General features: G+C 38.8%; 1 non-coding gene and 1 pseudogene across 1 annotated transcript; both read right to left on the bottom strand.

Annotated features, from left to right (window-relative positions):
• Nucleotides 1-11,447: 11,447 nt before the first annotated feature.
• LOC123947767 lies at nucleotides 11,448-11,555 on the bottom strand. The gene has a single exon (XR_006819809.1). It is a non-coding gene; the product is annotated as a U6 spliceosomal RNA (small nuclear RNA).
• An 8,600-nt stretch (nucleotides 11,556-20,155) lies between these two features.
• Nucleotides 20,156-21,132, bottom strand: LOC123947659 (annotated as a pseudogene).
• Nucleotides 21,133-26,773: the final 5,641 nt, after the last annotated feature.

The raw sequence follows: 26,773 nt of genomic DNA, 5'->3' as shown, positions 1-26,773 counted from the left end.
AACACTGCCAGAACACCAGGGCAATTCTCTGGCTCAGTATCTCAATCTGATCCATAGGGATGACTAACTAATAGCCTACTATTACTGGTAAAATAAACAGGTGATTAACACTAATATTTTGTGTTATAAATATCATATACTGTATTCTTACAATAAAAGAAAACAAGCATGATTTAAAAAATCATAAGAAAGAGAAAATATATTTATGTACTGAACTGTATTTGTAAAGAAAAAAAAATCCTCATATAAGCAGATACACCCAGTTCAAACCTGTATTGTTCCAGGGCCAACTGTACTGAGCATTAAAAATAATCGTACTAAGTGTAAGAGATGATAATATCTTCTTTAATACCCACAACAACTGAGCTGGACGTCTGTTATCAGTGCTATTTTACACCTGAGAGGACTGGGTCTAGAGAGCTGAAGTCACTTGTCCCTTCTCATAAGGATGGGACTTATAGAAACTACCTTCAAGCCACATGCCAACGTGTTCAAGTGACCGCGGCAGTGTTAGGAGAACACTCAGCTTTATTTAGCTTTCCCACCACGCTTCAAAGAATGCAGCCAGATGGCGAATCTCTGGGGCCCATGAGGAGCTCACTGGACACAGAGGGGTAACTTGTGCTGAGAAAATGTGTGCACTTGGTCTGTGCCAAGTTCATTGTTCCTTTGCATGCCAAGCCACGAGGAGAGGCCACCAAGTGTGAAGGGCACAGGGCCTGGCTTGGGAGGGAGGACCAAACTTTTAGAAACAGAAATGTGTTTCAGGTTTCAGGCTCAATTCACGAGACAAGAGCAAATCATAACATTAGGTTTTCTCCTAAATCCTTAAGGTGGGAACAGTTGTGGCAGAGGGTCAGAGACAAATGGTCTTGAGACTGGCCTTGTAAAGGACAGCTAGACTTCTCTCTTCAGGGGCAGAAGAGTGTTGTTACCCAAGCTTTTCTCCAGCACACCAGAAAAAGGATGCCCGGGAGGTGAGGGTCTTGGGATAAAAGTCGAGAAGACTTCCATGTGGGGCACACTCTTGGCCTCAGCCAACGACACACCGTTGAAGGTGTGTAGACGCAGACGTGCCTGAGAGCTGAGAAGGCTAAATACGTACCTCGTGCATGCTTTCTCTGTTCAACATTCTTTCTTCGGCTGAGTATTTATACATTCCGATGTCTCATACCAAACAACAACAGCTACCACCCTTCAGGACCTACTACAGAAGGAAAGCCTTATTCTAAGCAACTCTTAAAAACGGACTCAATCTTCAAAACTAATTCTTGACAGAGGGTACCATTATTATCCCCATTTTACAGATGAGAAAACTGAGGCATGAAGAAGCCAAATACTTTGCCAGGTTCACCTGGCTCACAAGAAGGCAGAAGCAGGCATCTAACCAAGGCATTCTGGCTCCAAAGTACATACTCCCAACACTGCCTTTTTTTTTTTTCCTTTAATGCTTTTTGTGGGACTCTAGGTGTAAACTCAACAATAATGCAAACAATTTCCTTTCTGACAATTCAGGTTTGACTCAGCTTCCCCGTCATGAAACGAGCATGATTTTATGGTGATTACTTATACAATCCATCATGGGATTTTTGGAAACATATTTAATGTTTGTATAGCACTTGGAGGCCCATTAAATGTGCAATAAAATGTAGACAAAGAAACATTCTCGGCGTTGCTTATTGATGATGGCAGTGGAAGTTGAAGTTTCCTTTAAAGGTTTTTCCTACTCCAGTGATTCCTTCTTTGTAGTATTGCCTACTTTTTTCTAGCTCTCCCATGGAGAAGAAAATAAAATGGCTGAGTGAAACCTCCCACCTCCATCAAGTTAGCCACTCATAACTAACTTCCTTAATCAAAGGAACCCTCCTTTTTTGATTAATCATCTTTTTATAGTACACTTAAGAGGAAAAAGGACCAAATGAAAATATGAAGTTGGAGGCAGCACAAACTAATTCGATAATATTGCCATTACAACTGAGTAAAGAAATACATAGAGCTCCCCTGGAAATATTTTTCCTGTGAAAATTTATGCCTTTTCTAAAGGGTGTGTGCAAGGGGGTGTTTTTCTTCCTACGCTCTATGTGGATGTAATGAGTAAATGTTAGCTTTGTGCCTTTTTTGGCCCATTAAGAGTTACGCACCATGGCAATTTACAAACAAGAGGGTGAACAGGTAGGCAGGGCCAGAAGAAGTCTGCTGAATCGGGAGAACACGCAAACGATTTCTGAAACATAAGCTGGGAGCTGAAATTGTCGAGTCACCCTTGACAGGAATGCCATCACCCCCCGAAGCAGCCACAGTCCAGTCTTGTTGGGTTGGCCATTATCTGTCATGATGGGGGGCCATGGATTCACCCACCATTTGCAACAAAGGACTCTAATATTTTTCAGGAGTAAAAGCACTTTTCACTGGCTGCTCCAGGGTAACTCATTGATGTGAGAGCCAAGCATGTAAACGACCTCCTGAAAGAACTGGCAGGCGTGAAGAACATTGAGCCCCAAAGCACGAGTTGTTTGCGAGGCGCTCCTCCAGCCGAAGCCTGGGGAGGGGAGGCCAGCGAGCAGGGAGGCAGGCGGAGGTGGGCGGCTGTCTGCGGGCGAGGGGGAAATGTTTATATAGAGCGAGTTAAAAGGCGGACAACAGACCGATCTTGGTGTGGGGCTGCTGTGGGGTGAATTTGGGAGGCGCCCACTTGGCTCCCAAGAGAAAAAGAGAGATGGTAAAGCCAGCAGCATTTCAACCTAAAAGCATCTTTCCCACTTGGGGTTAACATCTTTGCTTCTTTGCAGAGGAGGCACTAGCTCTCCTGCCCCAAATTTCCCTGGGCACAAGGAGTGCAGAAAGTTTTACTTGGTAGGTAAGTTGTTTTTATGCGAAACCATTTTGGCCAAGGTGGGGATTTTTCACTTGGGTGTCAGTGGTGCCCTTCTGATGTTTCTAGAACTTAGCAAATGTACAGTTTGAACAGTTATTTTAAGTAAAAACGTCAATTTCTTCATAGAGTCAGGCACTCTAAGTTCTGTGTGTGAGACAAATTCTTAGATTTTCCAGTGTTGAGAAAACCTTTACCTTGCTTCACACAGTTCTCAAGTTGAGTTATGACCCTGACATCCCTCCACCATGGAGGTCACTGAAAAATAACTGAAGAGGAGAAAATGTCATTTTCTATCTCGTGGGGGTGGGGAGAAGATACCACAGATTCTTTCAAGGTGGGATTTCCTCTGGCAACTGAACTTAACGTCCATTTCTCTTTGAGACGTGGTGACCTTGCTAGGAACACCCCATTGAGGGGGTTACTGCTTCAACACCCTGTGCCTTAAACCTGTATCAAAGCTCTTTCCACCTCCGTCCTCTGTGAACCACTATACTGTTATGAGCACTGGACTGACCAGAAAAATTTGAGATATGAAATCCCTTGTCTGAATCCTTTCCATTTTGCCCCTCTGGTTTTTTGGTGACCTCTTTTGTTCAACTCCAAATGCCTTAGGTGGTCTCCCAATCTAACTTTCTTGTATTTCTCTTTTCACTTGCTTCCAAAGCTGTTCAGTCACCTTTAACCGATTGCTTGGCTATCTTGGGACTTGAGGTGTCGAGCAGTCTCTGCTTCTTTTCCCTGGTGTCTAAGACTGATGCATGGTTAGAAATGGTTCTAAGCAACAACTCAGGCTACAGCTCAGATGAGACCCTCTCAACTCCCTCCAGACACTCAGGTGAGGGCAAGTATAATCTGACCCATACTATATACTTTTTTGTGTGTTACTTGGCTGCATTTCCCATTTTCTTTCTTCAGAGCCTGATTGTCCACTTCACCATTAGATGTCTAACCTTGTCCTCTGAAGTGAGGAGAAGTAATGCGTGCCCTTCGTACAAATTTCATATACCTCTTAGGCATATAGAAGGAGAACACAAAAGTTCTTTTCACCAATTTGAATACCAGTGTAGATTGGTAGAATCATTTTTCTTATGCACTTATTTGTGGAAATGGGTAAGGAATAAACAAACAGCAATACTCCATTTTAACTCTCCAATCCAAGCTAACCTCGAAAGATTTGAGGGGGCTCCAGAGCTGGTTCATTAGCCTGTAAAACAAGAAATTAGTAATGTCATCTTTGACTACCTGTTGAGCTTCTTTACTTTTGGTTAAGAACAATCTGCTTTTGCTATTCCTTCTGGAATCTCTTGGATACAGTCTCTTCCAAGCCCATCCTTGATTATCTCTGATCTTTCCCCACCACAACTTACTGCCATTGTTTGTTGGTTGGATGCTGGAACTGGAGACCTATGCCTCTCACACAGTAGTAGGCAAGCTCATAGGATGAAAACTCAGAATGAAAATAGACTCTGTATGGGAAAATGGTGCTCTGCCTTGGTCTTCACCATTGCTACTATAACTTCTTATTTATTTTCTCTTTTTGTTTTGAGCCCCCCTCTGTAGATGCTATTCGTCATGAACACACACTCTTGAATTGGACTGTACTCATATCCCTTGTTACATGACCTTCACCCCTGCCTTCCTTTATAATTGCCAAATCTAAGTTTTAATATGACACCCTCAATCAATCATTTGTGTCTACATAGTGATAATTTCTGCAATTGCCTCTTCGAAACACCATAATCTGTAAGGAAACGGAACTGGTTGTTCACATGACACTACAAACAGTATTCAGAACCTTTGGCTGTATTACATGTATATGACTGAGTTTGATCTTGACCGTGTAATAATTACAGTGAGAATGCTTCAGAGGAAGGAAATGTATTCTTTGCCTTCATTGTATCAGTGAGGATAGACCAGGTTCTGCTGCAGTTACAAACAAGCCCCAATCTCAGGGGCCCAGATAAACAAATGTTTAGATCTTGCTTATGCTCCACGTCCATCTGGCACCACATCTAAGGAATCTGTTCCACATTATCTAAGGAAATCCCCTACTGTATTTGCTCTCCAGACACTTGCTTCAGCTGTGATATCTTCCTGAAAACCTGCAGAGTGTGCATTGTTGTGATGAGTCTTCTTGGAGATTTTGCAGTTAGACTCCTAACTAGCTTCCATTATCTTATCTTTGCAAAGCTGTTGCCCACCCTTCCATCCTTTGGGGTTCCCTAGCTTAGCAGTCATTTTATTAACCTTTTTAAAGTAAATACAGTTGCAGGAGAAAACAACACACTCCTTACTTTGTCAGAGTCTTAAGAACTTCCAGAGGAAGTCTAGACCTTTCTTTTTCCCATATTTTTCTCTACCTGGTTCATTAAATTTATGAAGTATTCTGACATCATCACAAATTTTGCTTTTCACTTTCTTAAGCCTATAGATGCTTTCTTGTTATTTATTCTCAGGTGGAGGGACATGTTTTGTTTTAATTTCTCCACATTCTTATTCTAACTTCAACACCGTTTTCCTGGGTCCTCTGTATTATTCTATTGAAGAATATTCAGCTTCTCTAAAATCTTTGACACTTAGGTTTTCTTCAAGTGAGTGGCTTCCATTTCCTGATTCTATTGTTTGTTTTTAGTCCTTTCTTCATGATCGTTAATTGTCTTGTTTTAAAAAACAATTTCTCCCAGCTTTATAGACTATCCTATTTCTCCCTGCCTGTTGCATGTCATGTAAAAATGCCATGTGTCATAAAAAGAAGGACACATAACCAGTGTCATATGTGTGCACCTACACAAATACATATGCCAATACTTATATGTACCCCTGACATTCTCAAAGATCATCACATGTATCGGGTGTGTTGTTTTCACCTAGAGAAATATTTGGACAATTACTTTAAGTGTAAATGTTTCTTCTACTACTTACTATCTATAGTTACACCTCTAATTCTCTGAGACAGAACTTCTAGTTTGGTGATACATAATTTTTGCAAAAAACTGCCATCAATGTATTCATTATCTAGTGGGGAACCAAAGGGGAACTAGGGAGGGAACGTCCCTCCCTAGGAGCTTAGATACTCCGCGTCTCGTTATTGACCTAATAGTATCAGGTCAATTTTTAATTCATTCCCAGTCCATTGGCAGGAGTTTATACCTCTGCCTGAGGACATAGATGGGGTAATATAACTCAAACACAGTTATGCCTGTATGTGCTTTATTTCCTAACTCTACACACGTTTAAAAGGTACCAAGACAGAACGCTATATGGGGCTAAAGCCATTTCCATATCTCCATCAACACGTAATATCCCCCTACATAATGTGTAGAGTATGTCGTGGTGTGTGGGTATGTGTCTGTTTCATTGGGAAGTGCCGGAGAATGCCCTATGGAGACCAGCTATGGAGCAGTAGCTTTTGCTCTAATGGCTGGAAGGATCCTTGGAAATGGTGCCCCGTTGGAGGTGAGTGGATGGGGGGTCAGGAGAGGCACGAGTCTTCAGGGTGCTTCTCATCTTTTATCATCATCATTAATCAACGCCGCTGTGTCGCACAGAACATTTTCCACCCCTTCTTTTGCCCCTGTGTTCTGGTACAGCTCAGCAGCAGCAACCTGTTGATTCTGGACTGCTAAGTACTCCTGGCTGGCATACGAGGCTGCAGGGTGACTTAACTGTGGGAGACAGACGGAATTGTTTCCAATGTACACCTAAGGAGGCCCTCAGCAAAGCAAACATTGATTTTGGAGGAGTATTTTTTTTTTCTCTCTATTTGCTTGCTGCCAGCGGCCTCTAAATAGGATTCCTATTTTTTTCCCCCTGTTAATATTAACCCATTTAGAGACTGGATGATACAGCTCGGGCCAGTAGTTCTTGCAGGATGCTGGAAGATGCCATCACCTTCTAAACAGAGTAACTCCTAGCGAGGATTCAGTAGGTGGTTGGACGTGAACTCAAACCTTGGAGGCAGCCCCGAGTGCCTGGGTGGCCTCTGGTTTACTGCTGGTTCACTGGGTTCCTCCTGCCTCAATGGGCCAACTCCCAGTATTATAAATCATATAGATGTGAACTTCTTCCTGAAGTAACTTGTTTGCTTTATTTATTTGGAAAATTTCGGTAACTGCTTTCTCAACGGCCAGGCTGTTGAACTTGCCATAACTGAGGCTTACTCAAGAATGTTTAGTCTTAACACTGTGTGGTTTCCTTCAGGGACTCCTGAGCCACATTTTGAAGAGAGACGTGCTGGGACTGAAGTATGGTGGATCCACTTCCAGGTAACTCAGGGGCGCCTCAGAACACCTTCGGTTTTGAGACGGAGTGGGTGGCGACGGCGAAGCGGGCCCTCTCCCTAAACAAACCAGGCTCACACAGCCGTAAACACACCCACGCCCGCACACACCTTCATGTGTCAGGGGCTTGGATATGCAAAACAAGGAATGCAGTCCTAGATGGGAGTTTCAGGGTAATTTTTAATAATTTCAATGTAGAGATCATCAGGTAAGTCTCCCTCCCACAATAAACCTCTTCCACTTCCTCTCGGTGTATTGCCTGTCTGAAAAAGCGTATTTGAATAAAAGAAAATAAGTGCCTTACAATGAATAAAATCATTCATGGGTAGCAGTGATGTGAGTTTACATTTGGGCCTCCCAAGCCAAACTGTCAGAAAAGACCACATTATTCTTTGTAATTTGCCAAACAGCTTTCTGGTGGAGAGAAAAGTAAGACGGAGGGTGGAAATGGGGAGGGGGTTCCTACTTAAGGATGTGTCTCAAATGCGGAGGCTACGTATATGGCTTCTATATCTGGGATGAGGAAATTTTGGCACACCTTTAAGTCCGAGAAAAATTTTCTCTAGCTTTTTAAACTAAAGTATTGGTGTAACCTACGCAGGAAAATGTAGTTGGTTTTTAACTTCATGTGGATGCATAGTGACATTTTTTGTGCCCGGATTTTGGGACTTTTCCATGTACTACATTGCATTAGGAAAAGAAAAGTGGGGGGGGGGGATGCACTGTTCAAGAAAGTGGTGCTTGCAGTGCATGGGAAAGGAGATATTTTCCAAGATTGTTGCATCCCTTCCGTTAGCTTTTATGGTTAAGGGTAAGGGGGCCACTGATGCTCCCTTCCTCACACCCACCCCTCAGTAACCCTAACAGCCTGCAGTTTTTGTTTTATTTTTTTAAAGATTTTATTAATTTTTTTATTTATTTGACAGAGAAAGAGAGAGATCACAAGTAGGCAGAGAGCTAGGCAGAGAGAGAGATGGGAAGCAGACTCCCTGCTGAGCAGAGAGCCCCACGTGGGGCTCCATCCCAGGACCCTGAGATCATGACCTGAGCCAAAGGCAGAGGCTTAACCCACTGAGCCACCCAGGCGCCCCAGCCTGCAGTTTTTAGATGGTCTGTTTATATGATACTGTCAAAGGCGGAGCATCTTTATGTCTGTGCTTATATTCCTTCCCTATCTCTTTAAAAATGTGTGTTGCTGTCCCAAACCCCATGTTCTAATGACCCAGGGCAGAATATGGAGAGAATTAGAAATGCCAACTTTATGATTTATCAAGGGCTCCTGAGTTCCTTCGGGGAAGAGTGTGTTGTGCAGTATAATTATTGTTTTGAATGTACATCAGAAGACGAGGAGGCAGGATGTAGCAGATGCAATGAAGATTTAAAAAAAAAAAAAGACTGAAAGGATTGCAGCAAAGGTGGCCAGTCCATCAAGCGTAATGTCATCTGCCATCTTGACCTGCTCAGTGTAGACCAACAGGTGCCTCGAGGGAAAAGCGAAATTTCTCTTGCACGGTCCCTTGGATTTCTATGTATATAGGCATTTGTCTGAAGGTAGGATTTTCTTTCAGAAGGTGGCTGCACTTTTCCAATCTTCCAACTGCTAAGAGCATGACTAGGGAGTTATGAAGAGGAGAAACAGGCTCTTAAATGGAATGGTTCCTCAGCGGAGACAGAGCTGTAAGCCGAAAATACGAACACATCTGTTTTTGCTATAAAAAGGGATATCAGAACACTGTAGGACAGTGCTAGTCAAACCTTATTGTGCACGAGGACAATTTGGAATGCTTTCTGAATGCAGATTCCTAGGTTCTACCCTTGAGTTTCTCATTCTGAAGGTCAGCAGTTGGGCGTGAGATTTTGCTTTTCCTATAAGCTCCCAGGTGAGAGTAATTGCCGCTGTGGTTCCCTGGACCAAACTCTGAAGAGCACTTCCGTAAAACACTGCTTCTGTTTGAGAAAATGGAAAGAGGGGTGAAGTAGGAGGGAGGTACACCAACGGTGGGAGTTGGGTGGCTATTTATTTAGGTGGGTAACTCAGGCTTGCACCATAGTAAAAAGATTGGTAGACGAACTAGATTTTAGCCCAATAAATGTCCGAGGCTGGAGGGTCTTCAAATGCATTGCCCTGTAAGGTGCTAGTGCTTGGGGGATGCTAGCTGAACACTGAATTAGAATTTAAATAGACTGCGCCCTCCCTGTGCTCTTCTGCAGCCTGAATGGGAACCTTTCTGAGGTGTCCCAGCAATAACGGGCATGTTGGCTACACGGTTGCTTGTGAACTAGGGCACCACGTGGCAGCCAGAAGCAAGAGCGACGATGACTTCTAGCTCTCACCACGCCTTGCCTTGTTTTTGGAAGCAGAATTATGTGCATGGAGTAAGCCCTAAAATTTGTAGACTATTTGGAAATGGGTGGGAAAAGGAAAAGTCTTGGAGGAGAGACTTTTCCTGCTAATAAGATTGGGGGTGGGGGAAGGGAGAACTATTAGCTGGAATTCAATATGAGCTCATCAGTACCAAGTTTGCAGAGTGTAATATAGTGATTTTGAAGAGAGAGGTCAATCAAATGGGAGATTGGTCACCATGAAAGAAAAGAATCAAGAGGCAAACATGGGTACAGTATCTTCAACAGTGTCTATAGGAGGAAGTGTGCTCTGATTTACAAACAAGAATACTTGCTCCTTCTGGAAATTCATTTTCCTAGCATAGGATGAAGTCATTGAGTTTGATAATGCCTGCCATTATCTAATCACCCAGCTCAGTCCTTGGGCTCAGACCGCATACTTATCAGCAGTTTTGTCAACACCACAAAAAACCTCCTGATATTTTTTTTTGTTGTTGCAATTGCATTAAACCTATAGATCAATATGGGGGAGAATCCACATCTTACCAACGTTGAATCTTTCAGTCCATTAACATAGCATATTCCTCTATTTGTTAAATCCTTTCATTTTCCTCAGTAATTCTAGTAGTTTGAGCAGTTTTAAGATTTTTCCATTTTTATTAGATTTATTGTAGGTATTTGATGTATTCTGATGCTCCTATAAATAGAAGTTCTTTGAAATTTAATTTTCCAAGTGTTTCGTTTTTATTTCTGTTTTTACTTGTGTACAGAAATACAGCTGATTGGGGTCATGTAAGAGTCTGATTCCATGTTTTGATGTTTGACTTCTGAGTTCTTATAAGACCCAGCTTCCTTTGTCCCTTCTGCTCCATATCTAGACATAATTGATAAGAAAATCCAAATGAATTCTCTCCCTTAGGACATGTGGGAAAATACAAACTTGGCAAATTCCCAGCCCTCCCTCAGGAACTTGTCCCTGGTCCTGCTCCCTTGCCACTGGAAAGGCCTAACCACTCACTCTGCTCCATTTGAGCCCTCTTGGACCTGTTTGTACCCTTCCTGCTCTCACTAGGAGTCCCTTGTGCTAACAGTAAACTTTCTTTTAAATTCTTTAGGTCTCTGGAATGTCAACAGCATCAACATCCTACCTCTTAATTGGGAAGGGTTATAGCCTACCTCTGTGGGGTAAACACAAAACAGAATGTTTACCTTCTCTAGCAGCCTTCCTAAATTCACTTAGTATTTCTAATCATTTGTAAATCATTTCGAACTTTCTGATTATATAATTACACCATCTGTGAGTAATAACCATTTACTAGTTATTTTTCAACCTTTTATTCTCAAAAACATTTTTTACAGCTTCTTTGAACTAGTCAGGACTTCCAGTATCAAATAGAACTGGTGGTTGTGGAAATCTTGTCTTCCTGCCACTCTCAGGGGTTGGAGGATGGAATGGTCAATATTTTACTGTGTTATGTTGGCCATTAAGATTTTACTTTGTAGATACCTTTTATCAGATTAACAAAAATCTTGGCGACTTCTAGCATGTTGAGTATTTTTCTTTTAAATAATAAATGTGTGTTGAATATGATCAAATATGTTTTCTGTGTTTGTTGAAGTAATCTCATGGTTTATCTCCCTTGTTCATTAATTAGGTGAATTATATTGGTTGATTTTCAGAGCAATTTCATTTAGTTTTGGTGTATCATCCTTTTTATATAAAACTCGATTCTGTTGGCTAAGGTTTTATTTAATATATTCATATTTGTATTCATAAGAAATGTTGGCCCATATTTTCCTTTCTTAGTTATTTTCAGGTTTTAGTGTCAGAGCTTTGCTGGGTCATAAAACGAGTTGGGAGTTGGTGAATTGCTTGTTTTTTCTATTCTATGGAAGAACTTATGTAAGATTGGCATTATTTCTTCTTTCACTCATAGGAAGAATACACCAGTAAAATCATCTACATCTAGAGTTTCGAATGTCATCCTTGCACAGGAGCCATGCTAATCTTCTCTGTATCTTTCTAATTTTAGTATATGTGCTGCCAAAGTGAGCATTACATCTGGAGTTTTGATGAGAAAATTTTTTTACAATGGATTTGATTTTTTTTTGTTTTAAGGATGTAGGCATGTACAGATGCTCCATTTCTTCAGGGTCATTTTTTTTTTTTTTTTTTGGTAAATCATGTTTTCCAAGAATCTGTACACTGTGTTTTTCAATTTTATTGGCATAAAGTTGATCATATTATGCTGTTATTATCCTTTTGGTGTGGGGGGATCTGTATAGATGCTCTCTGTTTTTTCCTCATATTAGTCATTTGTGTTCTTTTTCTCTTGTTAAGTGTTGATTGGTGTTTTTAATGTGTCCAAAGAATCAAAGCTAAAGCGTTGTTAATTTTTCTATTTTATTGATTTCACCAATTATTTGTTTCTTAAAGATTCTGTTTATTCATTTGATAGAGAGAGAAGGAGAGCGCACAAGCAGGAAGAGCAGCAGGCAGAGGGAGAGGGAGAAGCAGACTTCCTGCTGAGCAGAGATTCCCCATGTGGGGCTCTAGTCCAGAAGCCTGTGATCATTACTTGACCTGAGGACAGATGCTTAACTGACTGAACCACCCAGGTGCCCATCACCACTTATTTTTATTACTTTTGTCCTATTTCCTTTGAGTTTAATTTGTTTCCCCTTTCCAGATTCTTAAGTTAGAAGTATAGGTCATTGATTTAAAAATCTCTTTTTCTTTTCTAATATCTGTATTTAAATCAATATATATCCCTCTAAACATTGTTTTTGCTGCATCCCACCAATCTTGATAAGTTGTTTTTTATTATCATTCTAATTTCTAATTTGCCTTGTGATTTCCTCTTAAGCATATGGGCCTAATTTCCAAGCATTTAAAGATTTTTTTTGTTATCTTTAATTCTATTCCATAATTTAATTCTATGTTGGTCATGGGATACACACTTAGAATTTCAGTTCTTTGAAATTTATCGAGGTTTGCTTTATGACCCAGAATAAACTTTAAAATATGTCTCATTTTTGTATTTATTTCTTCAGTTATTGGATGTGATATTCTTGATCTGTGAATTAAGTCAAATTGGTTAGTTGTTTTATTCATATTTTTTATAGTTTCACTGATTTGTGTGTGTGTATTTTATTAGCTCTTGAGATGGCATCAAGAACTGTCAATGGTCTGAGAATTTATTCTATTTGCAGTCTAAGTTAGTTTGCCACAGTTGCATGCATAGGTTTATGATTATTTGAATTTCCTTTTATGTAAACTGCTTGTACATATCCTTTGCTTCTTCCTTATTGTTTGATTTTTCTTCAGGAGAGTGTTGGTATCCCTAAATTTTACCATGCAGGACCATAGCATAAATCTTCACTTATTTGAATTGATAGTGTTCTTCAATAATTTTATTAAAACTTTTCTTCAAAAGGTTTTGCATATTTTCTGGGACTATTATATTTTTGTTCCTAAAATAAATTTTTTTACCCAGTTTTCTATTGTTATTACTGGTTTTAGTTATGCTATATATTTTTATGTGTTGATAATTTATCTTGAAACTGTTCTAATTACTCATATAGATTCTATTTTCTAGTAGATATCATCAACAAAGAAGAATTATTTTATCTTTCCTTTCAGATTATGATGGCTTTTTAAAAATAGCATAATGTTGGGACACCTAGATGGTTCAGTAGTTTAAGCTTCTGCGTCTTGATTTTGGTTGTGGTCATCATCTCAGGGTCCTGAGATCGAGCCCCACGTTGGGTTCCACACTCAGTGGGGAGTCCGAGATTCTGTCTTTCCCTCTGCGCCCATCACCTGCCTGTGCTCTCTCTCTCCCTAAAATAAATAAATAAATCTTTTTAAAAAAAATAACATAATGTTAAATGGAAGCCATAATAGCAGACATTCTTATTCCTGATATAGTATAAGTCTAAAGTTTATCATTTTAAGTGAAGGAAGAAGGAAGGTTGAAGAAAATTCCATTCTATTTTTAGTGTGCAAAGTGTTTTTATTATGAATGCTTACCTGACTATTTCCTCCATTTATTGAAGAATGTATATGTTGAGAGATCATATGTCTTATCCCCTTCATTTCTGCTAGTATAGTGAATGATAATATTAGATATTCTGATGTTGAATTATGTAGGCATTCCTGGGATAAACCCTACAATTAAAGTGTATTCTTTATACACTGTCAAAATCAGGTTTTTAGTATATTATTTAGTATCTGTACTTCTATGTTCATAAGTGAATTAATCCATAATTTTCTTTTCTTGGGCTCCTCATGTCTGCATGGGGCATGAAGTTTATTTTAATTTTATAAATAAATTAATAGTTTTCCAATGTTTCTATTTTTTTAAACAAATTTATGATATGGGGATTACCCCTTTCTTTAAAGTTTGTTCAAAGTCACATTTGAAGTTATTTAGGTCTGATTCCCTTGGGATAAGGTGGCTTTTAATTTCTTTTTTTTTAAGGTTTTATTTCTATTTATTTATCACAGAGAGAGAGAGAGAGAGAGCATAAGCAGGGGAGTGGCTGAGAGAGAGGAAGAAGCACCATCATCACAGAGCAAGGAGCCCTATGCAGGACTGGATCCTGACTTTTAATTTCTTTAATGGGTTTTGGCTTATTGGATTTTATATTTCTTAAATCAGTTTTGGAAACCTATCCTTTCATCTAAGTTTTGACATAAATTTTTTTCATGGTATCTCTTATGATTTTTGAAACTTGTTTTCTCTTAGACATATTTTCTCTTAGACATATTTCTAAATGCATTTTTATTCTATATTTAGTAAAGAAGGATACATACATCCTTAATACACATCAATCAGTTCAACTACTCATTTTCCTCACTATTCTGCAATCCAGGTCAAAACTCTCATAATCATTTGATCTTCTAATTGACATATTTACAAGAAAGACTGAGTATAATTTGATGATGTATATTAATCATGCGTTTATGATAATGATCCCTTTAAATGTAAATACAGGAGTCCTTCAACTGAATAGTATAGTCTTGTCAAATTTAGAGGATACTTCTACGACACAATATAATCACATTTTCATAAAACAGGTCCCACGCAATCTGTTAGTTATAATTAATTGGGCTGTAAACTACACGGAAATGAGACAAGATCTGGAAAGTGAAAGATGAGAGTGGTAAGGCAATGTAAGTGCCAGCTAGATATGTAAACAAAATGAGCAGTCTTAAGAAAAAAAGTGACATCTTCTCAATTAGCAGGCATAAACATGTCAAAATTAACTCTGGAATCTGTTTTGATAAAAAACCACTATAAACCACTATGACTAAGTTAGCAGACATTTAAACAATTTGCTCCTTGGCCAAAAGGGATGCTGCTTTCTTTCTCTGACCACCAAAGACATAATGTTCAAACATTTTCATAACAACGAAATGGCTGTTTTTTCTTAGACATTTCATGCCATTGTCCACATTATCTAGGAAGATAATTTCCAGGGTACTCTTTTCCTCCAACATCAAGACAGGGTAATCTCTTCATTTGAAAATTATGACTTGATCTCATCAAGATTCCTAATCTGAAAGATGCCATCAATTATTTTGGCCCTTATACAATAACTTAGAGTACATGGAACTTATTTGCTTGTCATCTCTGAGAATTCCCTGAATTGCTCATACATTATTCGATAGCACATGAAAACATGTTAGTGAAAATGAGTTAGAAAGCTTCTGTTGGAACACTTTGGGATATAAATATAAAGCAAAGTGGGGCTTGCATTAGATGACTTCTGAGGTCATTTCCTGCTTTAATAGTCTATGATTTTATGATTCTAACAGGAAATGAACCGTGATTCACTTCTAAAGGGAAAGGGCAGAGGGAATCGTACCATCATTTTCTACCTGGTAACTAAGCTTTTAATTTAATAGTCACATTTTAATTTTCAAGGGAAGTGTATTGAATAATTTTGTAGAAGATTTTATTTATTTGAGAGAGAGAGAGCGTGCACGCACAAGTCGGCGGAAGGGTGGGGTGATGGAGGTAGAGGAAGAAGCAGACTCCTTGCTAAGTAGGGAGACTGACACAGGGCTGGGTCCCAGGACCCTGAGATCATGACCTGACCTGAACGCAGACGTTTAACCGACTGAGCCACACAGGGGACCCTGAAGAATTTTCTTATCCACCCGATTTAACTTTGTTGTCTTACCTATACCTTTCAATGATTTTTGGCTCCTCTTTTTTTGTCTTTATTTCCCTTTTTTAATGTTTTGCCCCCATTTTTGTGTCTTCTCTTTATCGATCACCTGTTTGTTACAAGTTTATATTCATTTGGGTTACTTTCCTTAGAAAGAAGGTGAAAAGCATAATCTGCTTTTGCTAATGCTTATAATATGTTTCCTCCTAGATAGCTCTATAGCATGATATAGTGTGGGTGAATTGTGGGAAAGAATCCCCAGTAGAATTGGTGTATTCTTTCTGAAAAATGGTTCAGTCCTATCTCTGCTGGTTGCTGGCTGTGTTATATAGGTTATTCATTCTCTCTGTTTCACAGTATAGTAGTTATAGTTTCCTGATAGGGTCATTGAAAAGAATAAATAAGTTAACATATGCAAAGTGTAGGGGCCATGAACAGGCTACCCCAAGATGGGACATTTTGGCATAAAGATTAATTTTAGTTAAAAGTAATCAAAACCCAGCAGCTGCAGAAAAAGTTCTCTGCCTCCTCTTCAACAGCTTTGATTTACATTGAAAAGGGAGAGAGATATTAACAAAGACTCCCTGTTACCCAAGAAACTTACCTCCATAATAGGGCAATCATGGTTTTTTAAAACATGTCTTTTCACCTTCCTGCTCCTGGCCTTCCTCCCCTTCGTATCCTCTGACCCTACCTGTCTCTGCAGTTCAACTATCTAAGCCTCATGCTGCTCATTGTTTGGAATTTCATGTCTGTGTGGGTTCCCTGTGCATATGCGTATTAACTTTCATTTCCTCCTGTTATTTTTTCTCATGTCAATCTGATTCTAAGGGCAGCTAGAAGGACCAAAGAGTAGAGGAAGATTTTCCTCTCTGACAAAAGCATTGTCTTTACGATTGGAGTCAGGTTTTGATTTATCTTCTGTGCAGAGATACTTCTGGTTATCTGGCTCCTTGGGTTAACACTGGATTAAGAATCTTTCATGTGTACACGTTGATACATTCAGCATGAGGTAAAATCATATATTTTTGCCCCTTTTCTAAAAAAAACTTTAGAATTCATTTCCACACATATTCTCCAGTTTTCTTTGCTATAAATGAGTAAACCTTTATAGTTCTTTTATAGACCATCCTTCCCTTCCAATTTTGACTTTCCAATTGGTCCTCTGAAGAATGCTGAGGTCTGAGTCTCAATTAAGGTGTGGAGGCCATGACAGATGGAGAGACAAGGCTCTAAGAGAAGTGGCATTCTCTCACAAATAACTCTCTCCAGTGAGATCAGTCCGTATCTTCTAGCTGGGAAGGATTCATTTCATTAGACAGAATGAAGGAGGCTCCGTGGATTCAGGGATTGGAGACATTCTCTATCTTTGGTATCTGACAAAAGTTGAGAATTCTATTTCTTGGGGTTTTGCTTTTTCCCAGTCAGTGTCTTAACTTTCACAACCTTCAAATAGGAAATGGATTAAACCTCCATTGTTAATTTAGGTGTTTAAAAGTTTGCTTTTTTACTTTGATCTTCGACTATATCGTGGCCATTAGAGGTAGATTTGTTAGGAACGTTGTATACACTTCCTTCCTAATTCTCTTGCCATTCTTGGGATTAAGAATTTAAAACCCGGGGGCGCCTGGGTGGCTCAGTGGTTTAGGCCACTGCCTTCGGCTCAGGCCATGATCTCAGGGTCCTGGGATCGAGTCCCGCATCGGGCTCTCTGCTCAGCGGCAAGCCTGCTTCCCTCTCTCTCTGCCTGCCTCTCTGCCTACTTGTGATCTCTCTCTGTCAAATAAATAAATAAAATCTTAAAAAAAAAAAAAAAGAATTTAAAACCCGAACTCCATAATAAAAAGTGTTCCCTGGGGTTTTAGGAGGTGACCATTCCATCCCACAGTCCTTGTGTTTCGCGTGTCGTAGGTAGCACTTAAAGGCAGTCAGTCACCACTTGATCTGCCAACACCACCACACCTTCAATCAGCATTTTATTCCAAGTGAACACAGATAATAATTTAAGTTTCCTTAGACTATCAGTATCCTATCCTTTAATGCTACCCAGGTTGTCACTGCTCAAAACCAACAAATGAAATGTAAACAATCTCAAATTCTCAACCTTGAAAATCTGTTGTCCTTAGCCACTTCTGTGGAACCAAATACTCGGTCTGTCAAGCTTCAGGTGCAGATAACAGAAATCTCTCTACCTAGTTTAAGAAAAAGGGATATAATTCAGGAAATTAGATGCTTCTAAAAGAATTGGATGATCTAGGGGCTCCTGGTGGCTCAGTTGTTAAGTGCCGGCCTTTATCTCTGGTCATGATTCCAGGGTCCTGGGATAGAGACCCACATTGGGCAGCCTGCTCAGCAGGAACCCTGCTCCCCCATCTTCCATTTCCCCTGCTTGTGTCCCTCTCTTGCTGTGTCTTTTTCTGTTAAATAAATAAATAAATAAACTCTTAAAAAAAATTGGATGATCTAGGAAACCAGACTTAGGCTTGGCTTCTCTAAAGGACTCCCAGAAGAGCAATGCACTTCTGGCCTGCCGAGAGGTCTGGTATCTCTGCCATGGTTAATTAGTTGGGAAATCAAGAATCTGCCACCACAATGGTTGCTTCAGGACTTCACTATGGCAGCCATGATTCATCCCAGCAATCAGATGACCCATATCTTGCTCCTCAATATGTATGAAGCCTGGTGACCAGGTACTGGGCAGAAAATGTGAATATCGCCATCACTGGGCTTGCAGATATAAGGAGCACCACTTTCTACCTTCCTGTAATGTATCTTCAACTTATATCCATATTAATACATTTAAGCCTGTGGCGTTTTTTAGAATTAGTGCAGAGCAATAGATCAAAGTTTGTTTAACTATTCCCATAGGATGGACACTTAGGTTGTTATTTTTCAGTAATATAAACAATGCAGCAATGAATGTCTTGATTCAGCCTCCTTAGGCACACACTGAGAATTTTTATCCAGTAAAGAAACAAATTAAGTACAATTTCTGAAACATAGGGCAGGCTTATCTTCAGTTTTAATAGATACTACTGAATTATTAAATTGTTTCCCTGAGTGGCAATACTAATTTACGCTCTCACCCATAATGTCTAGCAATACCTACACAAATTTTGTAATTCCATTTCTGGGGGTTTCACTTTCTTGCCAGTATTTTATTTAAACTCTTGCCAGCATTTGGTATTCTCAAACTTTGTTTAAATTGCCTAATTTCACAGGTAAAATATTCTACTGTATCATTTGAATTTGTATATTCTTGATTATATGTGAGGTTGAGCATCTTTTTACTTATTTAACATTTTAATTTCATCTTTGACTTTCCCGATTTACTTCTTTTGCTCATTTTTGGGGGGGGGGTTGATTTCTTTTTTTCCCCTTGATTTGATTTTCCCTCAAACAATCTGGACACTATTTATGCTTTTTAATTTGTATAATTTATTTACCCTGAGGCCATAAACATATTCTTCCGTATTTCCTCAATCTATTTTTGTAGCTTTGTTTTTCTATTTTGACTACTAATTTGTAAATCATTTATTAAATAATCCATTTTGACTTCAAAGGCTACTTTAATCATCAATTAAACTTTTATATATACATGATTTTTGCCTTCCTTTTTAGTTTATTCCACTGATTGCAAAATTATAAATCTGTATTAATTTTTATAGCTTTAAAATAAGCTTTTGTATCTGGGAAATTAAATATTTTCTCTTCTTAGACTTTTTTAGAATTATCTTAGCAATTTTATTCCTTTTTTTAAATTTTTTTTTATAGCAGTTAAGTCTTTATTTTCATACAAGGTGCCACTGCAAGTAACCATCAGAGAATACACAGCTGTTTACAGATATTCAGAACTGAACAAAAGTGTTTTAGCTTGCTGCCTTACTGTACATAGAAAACTGGTGAACAATTTCAGACACTACAGTTAGGAAATAAAATGAGTTAACACTGTTTGTCGATAGGCTTATGAATCAGTCAGTAGTGTTACAGGCTATCTTCACCTGAAAGCAGAATCAAAATACTCTGGCAGTCTCTGGACAATTCTAAATAAAATGCAGGTCTAGTGAAAGGTGTGATGCTCAAGCAAGAGAGAGATAGCCTGTCCCATTTTGAAGGGAGACTGATGGAGAGCCGCACTGGCACATTTTTAGAGTTGATACAGCCATTTTAATTAGCTTGACTTTCCCTTGACTTTTCCCACAAATGCTGGCCATCAGCAAAATTAAGAATTTCCAACACATGAGCTGAAGAATGAATAAGCCTAGAATTAGACAGCAGAATGCTGTCCACGTAACAGAACTGCTACTTCACAACTTTTGCCCAGTTCTCACCTGTTGTCCTCCAAAATCCCCTCATCTGACGGATTCTAGCAAAGCCCGTAGCAACTGTAATGGACCTTTTCTAACCCAGCTCCAGATACTAAGTATCAGAAACAAGTACCTGGGAAGAGGACGTGTCCATGGGAAAATGGCAGTGTTTCTACTGGAGGTAAGTGTCCAGTTTCCTCTTGATGTTGTCAAAGGAATCTGCCCCCCTGTAATCAGCCTGGCCCTATTCGCTCCATTCCTTCCATTCTTCTGAGGACACAAGAGCCTGTGCTGCAGCCGGGATCTCCCCAAGGGACAGATGGGATATGGCTCCTGAGACACCTTCTACTTTTAGGTGTGAGTGGGTGTCTTTGAAAAAGGCCAAATTGTTCAAGCAGAGGTAAAACACTGGTGGTGAAGATATCCGACCACAGGTTGAGAAACTCTGGATGAGTCATGATGGGATCATGGGACTTACTTTTGACACCTTTTTTTAGGATCATAAGTATAATTCCATGGTTTGATTCATCCCAGGAAATGCACAACTTTGGCATTTGCACCAAATGCTTTACATGCTGGGAGGTCGGAGTATATAGAAATGCTGCTTAGGTTATCAATAAATGGCAGATGTTTTCTGATACCTGTTGCTGGCCAGCTGTTAAAAAATGTGTTCTGTAAACCCTGGTTCCCCCATCAAAACTGCCTTGCTCAGAAGCAAGGTGCAATAGCGGATTGTATGTTTCAATTGAAGGCTGATAAACATAGACTCCAGAACTGAAGCAGTCAGCCCACCCGGACAATTCTTCTTGCTCTAAAAGATCATGATATTTGCTGGGACCAGAGTATCTGCCTTCATGAACAAACATTTTGAATACTGTGCAAATGACCAGCAATGAAGTTTAGTTAACATGACACCAAACTCAGGCCTCTTCATCAAGGTTAGATGCGCGGAATCGCCACTGTCCAAGACATCTACAGTGATGACTTCATCAAAGACTGTCTCTAAAACTTTTCTCATGGAGTCTGAGACCTGTGGGGTGGCAAGAACAGTCAGCTTCCTAGTGCTGTTTCAGAGACAGCCCAGGACCAAGGTTCCTTTGGTGTAGGCATCATTCGTGGTCAGTGTCGCAAAGGCCTGATCTATCATGGTGCTGCCAGGAGTGGGGGCAGTGGGGAGGTGGGGGGCGGTCCCCACAGCTGCAGGATGCTTGTTGGGAGAAGGCGAGTGCCTGGAAGGAGCGTGGCCAGGGAGGAGGCATGGCAGGAAGCTATTTTTATTCTTTTATATCAATTTCTGACTTAATTTTAAAATTTCCATATGTATTTTGAGATTTTTATTGGGATTAAATGGATTTATAGATTAATCTTCTATTTGTTTTAGATTCCTTAAAATATTGATTCATTGTATTGATAATATGGTACAGTTCTTTTAGTAAACTTTTAATTTTGCTTCAATAAATATCTTCTACATTTTATATTAATTCATGTATTTGTCAAGTTACACTAGATGCTGTAACAATCCCCAAATGTTTTTATTCAACTAACATGAAGATAGAAGCAGTTTCTTTTTTTTTAATTTAAATTCAACTAATCAACATATCGTGTATTAGTTTCAGAGGTAGAGTTCAGTGATTTGTCAGTTGTATCAAACACCCAGTGCTCATTACATCATGTGTCCTCCTTAATGCCCATCACCCAGTTACTCCATCTCCCTACCCTCTCCCCTCCAACAATCCTCAGTTTGTTTCCTATGGTTAAGAGGCTCTTATGGTTTGTCTGCCTTTCTGATTACATCTTGTTTAATTTTTCCCTCCCTTCTTCTATTCTTCTCTGTTTTGTTTCTTAAATTTCACCTAGGGGTGAAATAATATGATAATTGTTTTTCTCTGATTGACTTTTTTCACTTAGCATAATACCCTCTAGTTCCATCCACACTGTTGTAAATGGCAATATTTATTTTTGATGGCTGAGTAATATTCCATTTTGTGTATATGTGTGTGTATATCACATCTTCTTTATCCACTCTTCTGTTGATAGACATCTGGACTCTTTCCATAGTTTGGCTATTATGGACATTGCTGCTATAAACACTGGGGGGCAGGTGCCCCTTCTGATCACTACATTTGTAACCTAGTAGTGCAATTTCTAGGTCATAGCGTAATTCTATTTTCAACTTTTTGAGGAGTCTCCATACTGTTTTCCAGGGTGGCTCTGTCAGTCTGCATTCCCACCCACTGTATTCCCAGTGTAAGAGGGCTCTCCTTTCCCCACATTTGTTGTTTCCTATTTTGATAGTTTTAGCCATTCTGACTGGTGTGAGGTGGTATCACATTGTACTTTTGATTTGTATTTCCCTGAAGCTGAATAATACTCCCCAAATCTTACTTACATCATAGTACAATGTGGACCAAGTTGGTTTGCATTCTGCTTGACTCAGCCATTTTGGGAACCTAGATTGACAGGTCTGCCATTATCAGTGAGGACTTCCAGATTGCTCTGTGTCTTACCATCTAGTAGGCAAATAGAGAAGAGAGTGTGAAAGATAATTTGGGGGATTTTTTAGCCAGAATGAAATGGTTGTATTCACAACTTGTTGTGTTGTATTGTTGTATTCACAACTCAGTCAGTTGCCCCACATTTCTGGAAGAGAAGTTAGGAAAGATTCTTCATGTAAGCCCAAGAGGTAAATAAAATGATTTTGGAGAACTCTTAAAATTGCCTCACCCACCTACATAGAAAATCCAAGAGAATCAACTAAAATACTAATAAAACTAGTAACAGAGTTTTAAAAGGTAATTGGATCCAAGATTGGTTTACAAAAATAAATCTTTTTTTCAAAAAAAGATTTTATTTATTTATTCGACAGAGAGAGACACACAGCGAGAGAGGGAACACAAGCAGGGGGAGTGGGAGAGGGAGAAGCCGGTTTCCCGCTGAGCAGGGAGGCCGATGTGGGGCTCAATCACAGAGTCCTGGGATCATGACCTGAGCCGAAGGCAGACTCTTAACAAATGAGCCATCAAGGCACCCCAAATCATCTTCTTATACGTGAGAAATAACCAATAAGAATTATAATAACTAAGATGATAGAAGATTTTTTCCTACCTGTTTCTTTTAAATTGTCTCCAAACAGTGAATATTTTGACTTTTCCTTTTTTAATGTTTCTAGTCTCTCCTTTTTGTTTTAAATTTAAATATTGGAACATTCCGTGATATTGAATTTAATGGTACCAACTGTCTTGTTTGTTATAATAAATTTTCAATTGGTTAAAAACAAAACAAAATGCTGGAATGCCGCTGGCTAAATTTCTGAAATGTTTGTCTTGATGGAACTCCTCTTTTCAAAATGAAAGACATGATTTTGTGATCATTTTCTTGATAATGAGCCTCTACTTGTGTGGCTCTGAGCTTTCTTTTTTCCAAAAAGACATTTTTTTTATTATTGTTGTTGAAGTAGATTCAACAAGAAATTCTGCCTAAAGGTTTCTAGAAATTAAGCTTTTTGTTTTTTGTTTTTGGTATGGTTTTAGAAAATAACAGTTGAATGAAAGTCTTAGTGAACATTTAAATCCTGACTGCCTAATTTAGCATTTCTACTAGGATTCTTTCTGCAGTTTAGGTGCCTAAATAACCCAGAAGGCTACCAAACTGTATTGTGAAAATTATTATTGTTGTTACTATTTCCTACTGTTAGTGGAAATAGCAAAATTTATAGTTAGGAACCTAGACCTCAAGCTCTTCTTTCACCATTTGTTACACATTGAGCCAGCTACTTAGCTTTTCCTAGTTTTGACTCAATTTTTTTGTGTTTTTTTTGTTTTGTTTTGTTTTTTTAAAATATTTTATTTATTTGACAGAGAGAAATCACAACTAGACAGAGAGGCAGACAGAGAGAGGAGGAAGCAGGCTTCCCGTGGAGCAGAGAGTCCGATGCAGGGCTAGATCCCAGGACCCTGAGATCATGACCTGAGCTGAAGGCAGAGGCTTTAACCCACTGAGCCACCAAGGCGCCCCTTGACTCAATTTTTTAAAGGGAGGAAAAACATCTTTCCTCCAGAGTGATGCAGAGTGAACAACATCTTTTGGTATGTGTCTACAGTAAATCCAGCCTTTTCCAAGCTTTTTACTACCACCTTGGATATTGATAGCTTCACAAACCGTGTGGTCCAGCCCTGATCTCCATACACAGATCCAGCTCAGATTTCTAGATTCCTACTGGAATCTCTGTTTGAATGAAGGACAAACACCTCAAATACATTTTGCCAACTATCTAGCACATTGTGTTTTCCCTTATACTTGAGCCTATCACTGCATTCTCCATCTTATTGTTCCCTTGGCACTTGACGAAGAAATGATCCTATAAATTTTAAACATTTCCTTTTTCTCTTAATTAAATAATGCTACTCCATGTTTGTGGCAACACTGTTTTGAAATTTTTCTCTCCTGTATTGGGAGGGTTTTATTCTGAAGCTCCCTGGACAAGACTCTCTCAGTCTTGTTGATATGCCATTGTGAAAGTCAGAAAGAATGAATTGATGGGCCAGAAATTCAGAAAATATCAATTCTGAACTGGATACTTTGCTTAGTCACCTTAGGCCAAGATTTCTAACAGTGTTCTCTCCTATACCTCACAGAATTCCTCTCTTCTCATCTACTTGCTCTCCATGAGAGACACTATCTGCTCCTGCAAATTCAGTTACACTATTTCTCTAGGACAGCTCACTCTCTCATCCGTAGACTATCATGACCGAATGCTCTCTACACAGATATACTTGGACGTTGCTTAGGTATCCAAGTTGTGCTGTTATTTCCTCTTTTTCATTTCCTCAGACGCTAAAGCCAGAAGCTTTCTTGTCAACCTTCATTTCTTTGAATAACCCACTCCCTACATCAAATCAATCACCAAGTTCTAATGAACTCTCTTACTATCTTCAAATCAGACCACCCCTCTCCATCTCTACCAGTATTCAACTAATTTAGGTCATCATCACATCCCGCCCAAATATTTTTCAGTAATCATCTCATTGCTCTTCCTCTCTGGTCTGGTTCACCTTCAATTCTGCCTCTAAATTTCTCATTGAGTAGAACAATCTTTCTAAAGGCCAAATTTAATCAAGTTATTTCTCTATGCAAAGCCCCAAATCCTTCATATGGCTTATAAGAGGCTTTAATGTTGTGTCTTTAACTTATCTTCAAAAACACATCTTCCCCTACTCACCATCCACCTTTTGCTAGGAACCGCTTTAGGTCCTCTCACCACTGGAGCTCTATAAGGCTACTTCCCACAGTTAGTACAGCTTTCCTAACCTTCCTCCTATCATCCTTTACATTTTTTCACTTCCTTTGGTTTTAATTCTCTGATCAGCCTTTTTGACATTCTGTCCCTAAGACTTGATGTTTACCCACCCATGTAATCTAAGCACCGTCACTCAGTCTGTATTTTAGTATGTATCATCCTGTAGTATAACAAATTGTGGTAACTATAAACTTGAATGTCTCTTTTATCAAAGTATAGGGAACAAAGAGGAGATTGTATTTTGCTTATTTTCTTTTTTTTTAAAGATTTTTTATTTATTTATTTGACAGAGAGAGATCACAAGTAGGGAAAGAGGCAGGCAGAGAGAGAGAGAGGAGGAAGCAGGCTCCCTGCCAAGCAGAGAGCCCGATGTGGGGCTCGATCCCAGGACCCTGGGATCATGACCTGAGCAAAAGGCAGAGGCTTTAACCCACTGAGCCACCCAGGTGCCCCGTATTTTGCTTATTTTCTAACCCCAATGCCTAGGACTTTGTCTGTCACACAGTGTCCATTAACTACTTACTAAATTAAGAAAATAACAAGGATACCTGAAACATTTGGAAAATATAAAATATTATATATAAATATTTCAAGCAGTGGTAATAATACTTTTAAAAAAGAAAAAAATTATTATTCACTAGGTATTTCCACTCTTGCATAATTTTAAGCTAAACTAACAAAGGACATTTTTAATGGAATTTTTTACAAATACTGAATTTCATGAAATTTTTCTCTTAGAGGTGACTTAAAGATTTGAATTCCAACCAAAAGGAAAGAGTTAGCTCTTTAGTGTTCAAGATAAGAATTAAATATACAAAGAAATTCTGTCATAATTCCCAGGTTGGAACACCAAATTCTGTTTATAAAATAGCCTAGTTTTCAGAAAGATGGATTCTGAGACTATTTTGGCAACATTATATTGTGTAATGGAATTATTTAATGAGATGACACCATTTTTACTTTGGAAAATTTTGTACTATTTTGTTTGTGTTCTCAGTCAAGGTCAACATTTTCATTCATTATCTTTTCTTTTTCATACAGTGTGAGTTTCTATGTTCCTTATATTCCAATTAATTTCCTCCCGACAACATGTCAAATTATCTCTTTTATCTTGAGTGAAACATACACATGAAATATGGCTTTTTTATTGATTAGTATATGAAATGCTAGAAAGGCATTTATAGACTGTATGAAAAGATACATTTCACATAACCACCTAAGACAATTTTCAGACTCACCATCAATAAGAAAGTGAAGGAATAATTCCTTAAATAAATTTACTCAATTTATAAATCTGATTTATAATTTAAATAAGTTACTCAATGTATAAATCTGATTTCTCAAATCTATGTATAAGACTCCAAAAACTAAACAAAGCAAAAGAAACAAATCATCTAAAGAAACAAAATCAAAATCACTATTTGCTGTCCCTGTCCAGTCACCATAGAGAACTCCTTTATATATAGCTGTAGTCCTACAGTTTCTATTGAGT

The sequence above is a fragment of the Meles meles genome, chromosome 7, assembly GCF_922984935.1.
Source record: "Meles meles chromosome 7, mMelMel3.1 paternal haplotype, whole genome shotgun sequence".
In the NCBI taxonomy this organism is placed as follows: Eukaryota; Metazoa; Chordata; class Mammalia; order Carnivora; family Mustelidae; genus Meles; species Meles meles.
This window is presented reverse-complemented; position numbering and strand designations above follow the sequence as displayed.